Raw genomic sequence first — 13,776 nt, 5'->3', positions numbered from 1 at the left:
GTGGTAAATGGACTTTGGAAAGTATACTCCATTATGAAAGAAAAACATTCATTTTTTGTTATATCTCTTCTCAGGGAAAGAATACTGAGAAACAGAGTCTACTCTTCAGAAGAGAGGCTTTGTGTCCTTATTTTAGACTTATAGAGCCAAAGATAGAAGGAAAAGAGTTACATCACCATAACAGATTAAAGCCAGCCCCTATCTCTACTGATAGCTTCTAGAAGTACATAGCAAATCAGGCCAAGTCTGCTCACTCTTCCTGAGAGAGTCCTGCAGAAGGACCCCAAACTGAGAGCAGTGAGGTGGTTCCGTATTTCTGAAGAGAAGGAATGCATTATATCCTCTTAAGGACACTGGTGGAGGTCCAGGAAGGCTTGTACTTCAGTGTTTTTAAAGATAAGACAAAGAAAAGGTGAGACTGTCTTTCTGCTAACTTTTTTTACCAAGGAGAGGTGATGGCAGATTACTACAGATACTTCTGAGGAGCATCTCAAAATCATACTGAGGGTGTGAACAACACAAACATGCCTTATAATAGAGGCACTCCTGAGATTTAAAAGTGTTGGATGTGACCTAAGTCTTTCATAATGTGGGCTGCATCTCAATACAGATCATGCCCCCTCCCATCCATGGACACACAGCCTTCTTCATTTCCTCCCAGAGATCAAATAGGATATGTATGGCAAGCTCAGCAGTTCTTGGCATGGAAAAGCACTATGTAATAAATAAGTAATAAATTAATATTTAATTAAAGCTTCTTCTAATGAAAGTTAGCACCTGAAAGGAGGTGGAGAGACAGACGTATGTGACCAGGAAGCTCTCTGCAGACCTGCAGCACGACCACTTCGCAGAGCCTTATACAAAAAGCAGAAGCTTACATTATAAAAAAGACTTATTCTATCTCTTAACAGATTTACACGGTCATTGCAGGACTAACACTGTTTGGAATGTAATTATGTGGCCTGAAATCCTTGTGTGACAGTGCAGACTGCAGTCCTGTGGTCCACTGGCCAAAGGTGCAACTCTGAAATGACTATTTGACTTCACTCTTTCTCAGAACTAGTGTGCAGTTTTTGTTAAATACAGGTCAGGAGATCATTATATGAATGACTGCCTGTTGGGACTGTTCCTGCCTTTTCTTTAGGCAGAATTTTTTTTGCTACAGTTGGTTTCTGTCTATTTATGTTTCTGTAACATAAAGGCAGGTATGCTAAGGTAAGGGCAGCTGCAAGCTGTTCAGTTTTTTTGACTGCTCTCTGGTTTCTGAAAAGTTACTGGAACAAAAATCAGTAAATGTTGTATTTTCCTAGCTTATTATTATCTAGTTTTGCTAGATATTCAGTGCGTGGAAGAAGTATGTAGATTTTTGGTAGGAAATCTGAAGGTGTAAGTGGTTAAATTAATTAACAATCTTCCTTTCTGCTGATTTGCCTTGCTCTGTGCAGAGAGGGGGTTTAGTGCACTCATAATGGCAATGCTTTTAAATAGGTATATATCCAAGTGACTGAAAGATACTTCACCTTTACACATTCAACCTAGTTCAGCCCATGTATTAATATTCCTTGCATTTTCTTGTGCATCCCCTCAGAGAGCAGATTAAAATTAAAATTCTGCCAAGGTTGGGTAGCAGAAAGGATTAGTGAGCTAGGTCTTCACCTCTAGAGAGAAAGGTGACATGAAAATGATTGGACTGGACACATCCTTATTCTTGAAACTATTTGTATGGATAAAAAATTCTCCATGCAACTGACAGCTTGAGCTGAAGAGATATCCAGGACCAAAACAGCAAAAAGGCTGAAGGTCAGGATTGAAGTGCAGCACATTGAGAGGGTTATGCAGACTTGGTGTGTTTATCTCAAGCTATTAGCATTTCATTTTCAAGATCAACTCTTTACTGGAAAAACTTTAAAAACTATTGTGCCCAATCCTCCCACACAAATATCTTTTCAAAAGCTCTGAAGTAGGAAAAAAACCACCAAACCCAAACCCCAAAAAACTGGTCAATGAAATAAAAACTTCCTTTTTCTCATATCTCATAACTTCTTTGTAATTGAAAGGCTAAATGTAATATCTCATTTTTGAGGAAGAACTTCAATGGGATTTTCTCTTAGAGGAGGAGAAAAATATCTGAGCAATAAAAAAGAGCACTGCACTACTTAATTTCATGCCTGTGTCAATTTTAGAAATTGAACATTTAGCCTAAATGGTAAGGATGAAGATAACTACAGTAAGTACAGAAAAGGGACCAGTAAATGTAATTGAAGGAATGTCCTTGCCTGCATAACTCACCTTGCAAATCATTCACAAAAAACAGCAGAAAGTAAGGTTTCAGAACTTGCCCTTGTTTTCATTGTCATATTGTTATTGTATGGAAAAACTGGGGCATTCACACATGTTATATACATAGTCCCTTAAACTTATGTGTACATAAATATATAGAAATGATACACAAACATAGCCCCAGATTGTCATCACCCTTAAATACAGCATCTCCACTGTTTGATTGCTATTAGCAGGAAAACCCCACCAACAGTGCAGTAATCTGTGCTTCTGAAAAATGTAAATGTCAATTTTTGGTCTTTAAAAATTATTAAGCCTAGCAAAAGATAGCAATTTCCAGTGTTTGCTTGCTTGGTAAGATGCAGGAGAGTGAGCATTACTCCTGAGAGCTGCCATTGGTTAGCTGGAGGGAAAATGGATATCAATTATACATAATCTAAGAAGCCTCTGCATAATAATCAGGCCCAGTAGGGGCTTTGGGGCAGCTTCGTTATTCTCTTGTAAACACAAGAGCCCAGATAGACATGTCAGTCAGGAGTAGCGGCTGCAATTCTTCCTTTTTAACACCTTCACATTCTATTGCTTCAATATGCAAACAAGGCTGTTTAGCTGAGGGTTGAGGCTGTGCTAATGAGCTCCCTGCACTAACCCTGAAGTAAAAAGGTTCTGTTTCACAGCTGCTCAGAGACTAGCTCCTCTGGGCATGCTCAGGTATTGGAAAATAATTCCTTTTAAACAGAGAAACGCCAATCAGGATTTCTTGCATTCTCTTCTCTTTTCTCAGCGTGCTAATGCAATTACTTCCTAACTTGTGAACTTTTTATGGTGGTGAAAAAATGTTTTGTCTTTGAATTATGTATTTTTGTCAACAAAAAGAAGAGAGGACTTGGAAAATTTAGCAGATGTAAAAATCATATCCTCCTTTGTTCCTGGAGGACCATAATTAAGGGTAATTTTCACATTTCCTTCTTAAAGGTGGACAGTCCTCTTATCCCTCTCACCTCCATGCATTACTCTATTTCCAGCATAATTTCCATTTCCTTTTAGCTGGTCCATGTAATAAGTGACAGAGGAGGCTCCTAGGGCAATGCTGCCAACTCCATTCCTGCTTGTCACTGGAAAGGCCAACTCCTGTTGGTTTAGGACCTTGACTCTGTCCTAAAGCTAGGTTTCAGGGCATTGCTGAACTTAACCAACTGCATAATTGCCTTGGTAAAGAGGCACAGACCCCATGATAATCCTTTATGGAAGAGCCAACATTTACGACTCATGGCACAAAACATGACGACCTCTCGAATATCCAATTATTCTTATGAATAAAGTAGTTTTCTGCCTGGAACAGTCAGAAATCCCTGCTGGGTTAATTTAGTGTCTGATAGAAATCATTTGGGTTTTCTGTTTAAAATAGGGCAGCGTATGATTTCTGATACAACTCTGCGAGATGCTCCCTGTCTTCCTTCATTCATCCACTCACTCCTCCCCAGGACTGTGCCTTCTAGCAACATGACACCTGAGAGCAGACCTATAGGCAGAGCCACAACGTTCCTGTCAAGTGAAAGTTACAACTATCTCAAACCATAGCGTGTTCCTGTGAAGAGAGACAGCACATTTGTAATATTTAGCAGTCAAGCATTGTGATCTACTTTTTTCCCTTTGTTTTTGGTTGGATTCCTAATGGCTGTCTCCATGTGTGACAATCCACATTACTGAGTCAGTGGGAAAGTCTAAGCTTTGTAATGTTTCAACACTTAAATTATTTATTGTGTTAGCTTTATGGCATATTAAAACCCTGGTTAGACAGGTAGAGCCAACTCCCTTCTGCCTTGCTGAAGCTCATTAAATGGCCATCATAACTGGACAGACTTAATTGTGCTATATCCAAATAATTCTGTCATTTGGATTCAAATCCAAGACAAATGGCCTACCCAGAAATCTCACTTATTTGACTGTGTCTGGCAAATGATTAAAGTATGCCGCAAGCAGTTTACTTATGGCATGTTGGTGAAAATTTACAAGTAAAATTAAGAAACTGAAATAGGATAAGACTTTGCCTGTTTCAGAGTGTTTTTAAATTATACCATACCATTCTAGTACTAGTATCCTCAGACAGCAGAAAATCCATTTATTCATCCTTTTTTAAGGTATTTAAGAAATAATAATTGCCAGTGGTTACATTCAACTGTAGTTTAGAATTCAAATTTTGCAGCTCAGAGAATAAGTGACTGAAAAAATATCTGCTTTCCATTCAGGTCACCTTTCTGAATGTCAGTTTACAACTCTTCAGTTCACTTTGCATGGTCTAAATGATGAGCTTTTAAGCCCTGTTATTATGTAATTATTCTATTGCCTTATAGCTCCTGCTAAGGAAGAAGGCTGAGGTAATTAAACCACTTTTCTGGGACTCAGAGGACCCCTTCCTCTTCTGAAAAGTGTCTGTGTCAATTTAGACAAGTCACTTGACACAAAAGTTTTACAAAACACATTTAGGAATTTAGATAGCTTTGTAAGAATTCGCTTGGTCCTTCCTCTTTATGGAGTCATTATCCCTTGCAGCAGGGTTACAGGTGTCACAAGGATCTGTGAGTCAGAGGAGTGCCCAGCAAGTGTGGAAAGGTTTGACACTGAACACATCATTTTCCTTTCCTTAATTCCATATTTTGCTCTTTCTAATTATACTTCAAACAATTAGATCTAGAATGCCTTATGCTCTGATTATGTGGTAAAAAACTATCTGAGGAGTAAAAATACCATTCTGACTACTAATTTTCTACCATCCTTCTATCAGGTAAGGACATCTGTACACAGTAGTTTGCTTTCCACAGAAATGAGATTAGTCTCATATACGTATTAAAAGAGCAATGAAATCCTTTCATTGCATTCATAAGCAATTTACCATTGAAATTTTTTGATCCTCCAAGAGAAAACAACGGAGTTATGGCACCAGAGTGAGTGAAACCCCCTTAAAAATAGCAAGTGAACCGTAGTTTTTGATTAGGGGAATTGTGCAGTGGTTTTATATATGGTTTTGATAACTAAAAGAAGAAAAGATTAAGTAATGCAAAGGTTCACCTGTAATACCAGCTTGTTCATTGTCACCATAGGACCAATACTTATTACTCAATTCTATTAAAAAATATCTTGCATTGTGATTGAAGGAAATGATTTTAAAACAACAGACTTAGAGTCTCAAAACCCTGACGGTTTATATCAGTTCACTGCATAATTTCCTAATTCACTAGGATTTTGCAGAAGATTTGAAAGCTCTCATCCTGCAAACTGCTTATTTGAAAGGTTAAACATAAAAAATAGTGGTTAATAGAGTACATTTAATCACTCTTGGGATACTTTCCTCTTCTTTTTAATCACATATAAAAACCTTTCTGCATTTATTCCTTTGACTTTATGAATTAGGTGTCACACATTATAGGCAATAATGACGAGCTGGATACTGACTTTTGATATTTATTTTTCTAAAAATTGTGCAAAATATTGCAATAGATAATGCTCTTCTTCCAATGCAACTGGGCTATTGGAGGCAAGGCATTTAAACTAGGTGGACTAGGATCCTGCTGAAAAAGAGCAAAGTCTGTTGTACAATTCTGGGCTGGGGTACAGATAACTTGATACAACTTTGGTTTAGAGGGCACAGATTGCCACATTTCAGGGCTACTACTCATGGGCTGACTTGGGATGTGGGTGTATATATAAGAAGATATTGTTCTTTCTCTTGAATATACCTGAAATAATTGATTCTGTTTGGCCACACAAAGGATTGTCAATCCTGGCTTTGGAAATGGGATGGACCGTGATGTGTATTTGAAAACAAAATGTTCTGGTGGTGGGATCATCCAATTTCCCTAGGGAAATACGCAGAACTCCAATCAGTAAGACAGAAACATGGGAAACAGAAGAGTGAAATAGTGTTTGGGGCAAATCCTGTGGCTGCCTGCAATTGGGGTGGGGGTGGACACAGATTTGGCCACGACACATTCCAGTGTGAATCACCATTTCATGGGTGGGAGGCAGACATTGCTGTGCTTTAGCCTTTGTCTGGGATCCTGGTGAGTCTGACTTTGTTATAATAGTTATATTAGGATTGTTTATTTATTAGTATTGTTTTCCTTCCATTGAAAACAAAGCAATTTGGTTCCTAATTAGTTTCAATAAATATTTTTAGTGTGTGAATATTTTCAAATTAAGCATTGATCATTCCAGGTACTGTTTTTGCTGCAGGACATTAATTCTATTTTTTAAAGTATTAATACAGATAAAGGAACTTTGTTCTTTGTCTGTCTACCAAAGTGCCTGAAGTGAACTTCTTTCCCTCTACTCCTGCTAAATTACTAATTAGTTCAATGTACCTCAGAGATGACAGCCTTTGAGACTGGCAAAACTTGTGTTTTGAACAAAAGTTTTTAAGATGGTTGTTGGTGCTCCTGACGACAGATTTGAGGAGAAAATTATATTAATGATATTTTTTTTTCCTTAAGCAATATCAGAGTGAAGCAGTTGATAAAACTGACTCAGTATAATCAAAATTGTGCAATAGTCTAACTTTAATAGGAAAACATTTTTTATCTTCTCATGGGAAAGTGCTATTGACATGTGCTGTTTCAACTCCTACTGGAAAGTCTTAGATTCAGAATGGAGTTGTAGCTGTTGGTGCCAATCCCATGATGGGTGAAGATGTATAAGAAATGTAGACATCACCACTTTTCCCTGCACAGAGAAGAGAAACAGGAAATCTGGGACTGAAGCTAATGGACTGGAATATTAATAATATTGGAGTGCTTGAGCTCAGCCTGCCTGTCCTGAGGAATTAAAGCCATGGTTCACAGAACACATCTTAAAAACAGAAGTACTTATTCATGCGTTTGAAAAGATGGAAGGTGGGAATACTAGAAATAAACTTTTCCACCTCCTTCGTGTTCCTTCCAATGTATTGTGGAGACCGAGTTGATATTTAGGGTATTTGAATGGGCAGATCCAGGCTGTGAGATACAGCTGTAATATAAATTGTTCACTAGTGGGTAGTGATTAGTGTGTTTTAGCCACGGAGAAGTTGGCATAGAGGCAATTAGGGATAACATAATATTTTAAAAAATTTCAAGTGCTGAATACTTATTAGCATGATATAGTGACACCAAAGAACCTGTAAACTAAAGAGCCAGACAAACTAATCAGTCTTATGAGTATTAATGTACATAACATTTCTTTAAGCATGTGCTTTTACTTGGGCTGGAAATATTAATTGATATTTCATATATTTCATAACTTCACAATAGAATTACAATTTGTACTTAAAACTGGGATAGCAAATAGCTATAGCAACACAGCAACAAAAGAGCAAGTTGTTGCCTTTTATTGAGACAAACCTTATGATATATTTGCCTACAAGATTTTTTAATGAATTGTATTTTTGTTCATGCAAAATTAAAGAAAAACCTTAAATTTAGAATGTAAACGATTTGGTACAGTGATGACTAAATATTTACAGATATGGAAACATAGAACACCAGGAACACAGAAACAGACAATAATGGGTGTTGGTGCTCTCCCCATGTCACATATAAGGAGCTCTAGCCAAGAAATTGAGCAATTTGTTTAACATTATTTGATAGTTCATCATATATATTGAGGAACAGCTGAAAGTCAAGGCAGGAAATTCTGGCTGATTATGAGATATGTCAGCGATTTCAGCATTTACCTGTAAAGACTTTTCTGCAGTTGTATTTTTAGATGGTCTGTCTTCTTCTGGCAGTCTTCCTTGTTTAATTTAGTTTTTTTCAATTATTTCCTTAGCAAGCCCAGGGAAGTGGGAAGGAAAGATAGTAGGCACTAAGGAAACTGTTTACTCTGTGAGCACAGGCTGTATTTCAGATATTGAAATCTTCTCCTTGCATGCACTTGCCATTGTTCTGAACACTCTGAGGAAGGAAACAATAGCTGTATTGGAGAGTGCTTGAAGCCCTCCATGAACCTGAATTTTCACACACAGAATAATAACATATATTCCCCAATATCTGTATTCACTTTAGAAAACATTTTGCTTTTGGGCAATATAGCAGGTATCCCTTTGGTATTGATATGTTTTGTAATTAATTTATTTAGATAAGAAAACTGTTGGCCTTTACTTAATGATTCTGTCATACTAATGCTTTTAAAAATGGGGACAGCCTGAGTTACAGAAGCTTTCTGAGCTTTTGTTGTTCTAAATTTTTTTTGCTGATGCGCCTTCAGAAGTACTCCTAGACACTAGGAGACCTTATGTTAACATCTTCTGGGGCCTCCAAGGGAGGGCCTTGAGAACTCTTTAAGTTTTTTGCAATTCTTACTCCATCTCTTTCCTTGCTTTGCCTGCTTTCAAGCCAGTTACAGGTTGCATCACAAGGTCAGATTGTTCTGTATCTCTCCTGGGGGATTAATGCTGGAAAAGAAAATAAACAGAAGATGGTGATTTTTTATATTATTTCACAATTCTGATCCACATTGGAATGATTTTCTATTATCTTTTCAGTAGTTTGACTGTATATAGACAGAAAATGATAGGGAAGCAATGAGAAGTGGGAAAAGAGAAAGGCCATGGCTGCAGCTTCCTGAGACCCTATAAACTGCAAGATCTCTTCCAAGACACTCATTCCCATCTACCTCCTAAAATCCCAGAGTTTCTGTTCAGAGGCTTCGAACAGAAATCTCACTGCTTCTCTGAGAACCTCCCTGGCAGAATCCATTGTACTGAAAGTGGAAAATTAAATCTGCCTACAAGGCTGGATTAGTTTTACCTTAGTCTAGGTTGTAGTATCAGTTATCTCTAAAATCACTGTCCCAGTCAGCTAACTTGCATGGGGTTCCAGAATGGTCCAAGACTAGGTCTGAAGATCCAAGATATGATCCAAGACAGCTATATCTTCAATATTCCTCTTGCCCAGTGCCATGAGCTATTCAGGACTGACAATCCTGCAATTAACTGTGTTCAAAACTAAAAAGAAAATTGGGATTTTGTTTCTTGCGAATTTCTTCAAGTAGATTACTGGCACTAGATCATCGAAGTGAGATCATTTGAACTCTCCAATCTTCATTTTACCTTTCAAAATTATACCCTATGGAGTCTTAATTTTTCTACACACAGGCATTTGGATACAGCACTAGAGGGGAAGTATTTACCTTCATGTGTCAGAAGGGAGGATTCTGGAAAATTGATGGAATTGAATTAAGAGTCACATTTTCACTCTATGTAGTGGGTGACTGCAGTGAGGGGATGGAGAGCATTCCCCAGATAACCCTACAGAGAAGAGGAACCAGGGCTCTGTGATAACACCTTTTTATCTCCGATGTTCCCCAAAATTTGCTGGACTCACCACGACAATACTTTCCACCTGCAGGGAGTCAGACTGTTTGCTGAGACAGATTAATTTTGTTAAGGACAGCCTGTGTCTGGCAGTACTCTTTTGTTCCCTTGCTCTGTGTTTCCTATCCAAAGGTCAAGTGTAATCACAGACCACAGTGAAAAGGCTTAGGAAGCTCAAAAGGCTTAGAAGAAGTTAAAACCGTGGTGACTGAGCTACTGAACCCAGATGGGAGATCTGAGTGTATCTGAACGAAGTATTTTGCTCCAAATGGATGACATGTTCTTGTGGGGTAGAGCTCCTATGATCCGTGAAACAGAAGCTGCTAAAAAGTTTGTAGTGTGCTTAAATGATCCCTGAAAAAGTATCAGGAGAGGAGTTACCCTGCAGTAACTCAGCACTTCAGAAACTCCAGCAGTGATGAGGGTGTTTACCTGGGTCTCCAACTACTCTGGGAATTCGCTTGGAGTAGTCTACAGCACTCTCGTGAGGGCATGCTCTGCTGAGGGCTGTCAAAAACTCTGATCTCAAATCCTAGAAGTAAAAGCAAGAACTGTAGTTTGGAGATTATAGGATGTGCACTAGTGACTAAGTTAGAGGATAAATCAATGCATCTTATTTTGCAGCATATTCATGAACCTAATTCTTAATTTCCTTGGATCATTCCTGACAAGTACCTTTAGATGTTTCATGTTGCCTACAAGGGAACATCATGTACAAATGGAAAATAATGCATTTATTTTTTTATTTCAGTATGTAAAACAATTAAAAGTATTTTCAGTTCTACATTTTTTCCCCTCTTCTGTTGTTTCCATGTGGAATTGGGTGGAAAGAGGAAAGAATGGGTTCAGCAGTCAAATGTAGGATTTAACTGTGTACAGAGCCATACTCTCAACTCACATAAGCCCTTTTGAAATACCGTGCTTTGTCCTCACTAAAAGGAAAAGCTGTTCCTTCATGTGTTAGTTAACAAAGGTTAAGTAAAGCATATTACAATCTGAATTATATAGGGCTGCTTGCAGCCTGCTTGAGTGTTAGCAGGTCAAAGAGAACACTGTGTCCTTGAAAATGTTTTAGTTTGACCGGCTAGCAAATGTTAATACATCTGTCTTGTTCAGTGTGTTTTTGTGTGTGAAGGTGCATGTATTTAAGGACTAGAAAAGAAATGTTATGTGTCAAATGAAAGTCCCTCAGAATTCAGCAAGTGTCATTTAAATGGGAAGCAATAAATCACTGAGTACCAGAGTATACTACACGTTCCCATACATGACACAGTATTTTTCTGAAGGCTTTGTAGACAATACTTCTGCAAATACTTTTCATTTTTTTGAGCCTTTTCATACATAAATTCATTAAAAGTTAGACAACCCCTAAACTGGCTAGCTTTGTAACAGTGTTGATAGAAAGCAGTATTTTTTGATTCAGAGCAACTTAGCATTTAAAAGACAGCCCCATCAATTTTTAAATTGTTAGCAACTATTCAAACTGAGTATTATTGTCCTAAAAACTTTTCATAATTTTTTATCAAAGAGAGTAGCAAAATGTATTGCTTCTGATAGCTTCTTGTGAGCAAATATTTTTCTACAACAAATAGTGTATGTTACTATTGCACTAGCAACGTTCACTGACCAAGCTGAACTACATGGTCTGAAAAAACGAGAAGGAAGAAAATCCTTCATTATACACAGCTTTTAAGGACGAGACAGACACAACTGCTGGGTCCATTGCAGCCAGAGGAAGCACAAAGAAACTGCAAGACATTGCAGAGCTGCTTGTATAGCTGTGATCTCAGGCCACTGGCTACCTAAACACTGTCAGGGACTTGAAATATGAAAATGTGTGGGAAATTAAGATGTGGGCAACATTTTGCTAGTCCTCGTGAGCTAGCAGGAGTGGGCTGTTGAAGGAAAAGGTGAGGAGTTCATGGCTGATGAGATAAAAAGTGGGAGTGCTGAAGGTACACACAGAAAGGAGCAAGGTGTTAAAAGCAAATAGTCCAGGAAATGGTTGCAAGGCTGGGTGCATATGGAATATCTTAAGCAGTTATAATGAGAAGATATTAATGAGTGTCCTAGCAGTATCCTAATATTGCAACTTTGCTCTGTGATGTCTTTTCCAGACCAAATTCATCACCTCTCGATGCCCTTTTCTCCAGAGGGGTCTTTAAAATGCAAAGGGAAATAAAGGTCCTCTGGAGGAGAGAAATACATGGCTCTGGCCATTGCAGAAGTCAATCATTGCATATGACCAGAACACACAGCTCTGGTGTAGGAGGGAAAGGGAAAATAAAAGGATTGCAGCTATAAACTGAACAACTCTTTTTGAGGCACCCTGCAGTTTCGGTTTTGTATTGTTTTATACTTTCCCCCTCCTATTTTACAAATTACAAATCTTCTAATCCTTTTATTAGGAGGCAGAATATTTTACTGTGTTGTCTGAAAATTCTTACTTGCATAGATTTGTAAGTAGAAAAAGTCTGTTTGTTAAAGCATGTTATATTTACCATTTCACTAAAGAGATGAAAAGCCACAACTGTGCTGTGATGTTTTATTTAAATATAAAAAATACCAAGCTATCAGCACAAACCAATTAAATAATACTTCTTGTCTCCAGATTAGCCTACACACAGCTCTATATTTATACTTTTATTTGTTAAAAAAGTCAGCCTTTACTCAATATAATCAGACTCAATATTCAGAAAGATTATCCCTACGCTATTGCTGGAAGCACAACAAAAATTGTTAAAAAAACCCCAACAAATCAACAGTTCCACACATTAAACATTTTTGAAACCTGTAACACATCAGCACCCAGATGTCTGTAGATTTTTACGGTCCACAGAACAACAAATATGTAGGAGTGACCACTTAGTGAGACTGAAATGTGGGGGGTGTGGTGAACACTTCAGCTATTAAATCTTTTACTGATGCTGAACCCATCATACTCATAAGAATCCTTTTGAGCAGATGAATTGTCTAATAGATGATCAATGTCCAGGGCCTGTATTATTTTACAAAAAAGCTAAAAAGGAATAGCAAGCTGCTCAATAGGACTCAGTTCTGTAAAAGACATTTACAGTGGGCCCTATTTTCAGCAGGAATTAGACCAGATGCCCTGTTAAGGTTATTTTTGAAATTATTTGTTCTATAATTCTGTGTTGCCGTGCAATTTTTTTTTGAAAATAGCAGCACCATCCTGCCATTAGCACTCAAAATGAACCACCATAATGTCATTGTAGGAAGACATGGGAATCTTTGGTGTATTTTTCTGAGTTAACCTTCACAGGCAGGAAAAATATTCGAGGTATTCCAGAATAGTAATTTAATCTTGCAGCAGGTTAGAAACACATATAGCACGTCCTTTGTATATTAACATATGTGTACATTAGTATCATGGACTTAGAACTATAACATGACCTGGGACACTTTATATGTTAACCCAATAGCCAGTTCACAAGTGTAAAAAAGCAGAAAACTGAGCTGTATAAAGGTTTGGCAAAGCTACACCCGGCAGTGCTCAAAATAACTTCCACTGGAAAGACTATTGTCCCTCAGTGAAACAAAAAGCCAATATTGGACTTGAAATATTCCTGATTGGGTGGGATTCTGAAAGAAAAAGCCAAGAAGCAGAGAGCACAGAGTGGTAATGAGGAAATGATGGTTGGTTTTCCATAGAAAGAGGTTTTTTCTGGTTTTAAGTTGTACTATATTTTTAATATACAGGTATTTGTGGTTCTTCTTATTGAACTGTGCCTACATGACATCATGGAAGGCTTAATTCAGCATTTCCCACAGCCCAGATCTAACAGAGAGTAAGTATTTTTCTCCTTTTCTCAGAAATTTTCTCATCATGTTTTTGATACGGTGAAGGAGTTATAAAACTTTTATTGGCTTGTATCCCTGTAATTCACTCTTGGAGAATCATGTAATTTGAGAAACTCTCCTGACAAGAAAGTCTGTTTGTTTTTTTTTTTTTAATTTTTTAATATATATATTTTTTAAAAAACATGTTATTTAAGGATAAAAAAGAGAAAAATGTGACAAAACCGGATTATTTTATTGCTAGTTAGATTGGATTCACCGTAGGCTTGCTTGCATTTAAAATCATCTTCTCTGAAGACAAAAATTTAGAGAAAATAAATAGAACACAG

This window comes from Sturnus vulgaris, chromosome 1 (genome assembly GCF_052056855.1).
Source record: "Sturnus vulgaris isolate bStuVul1 chromosome 1, bStuVul1.hap1, whole genome shotgun sequence".
In the NCBI taxonomy this organism is placed as follows: domain Eukaryota; kingdom Metazoa; phylum Chordata; class Aves; order Passeriformes; family Sturnidae; genus Sturnus; species Sturnus vulgaris.
This window is presented reverse-complemented; position numbering follows the sequence as displayed.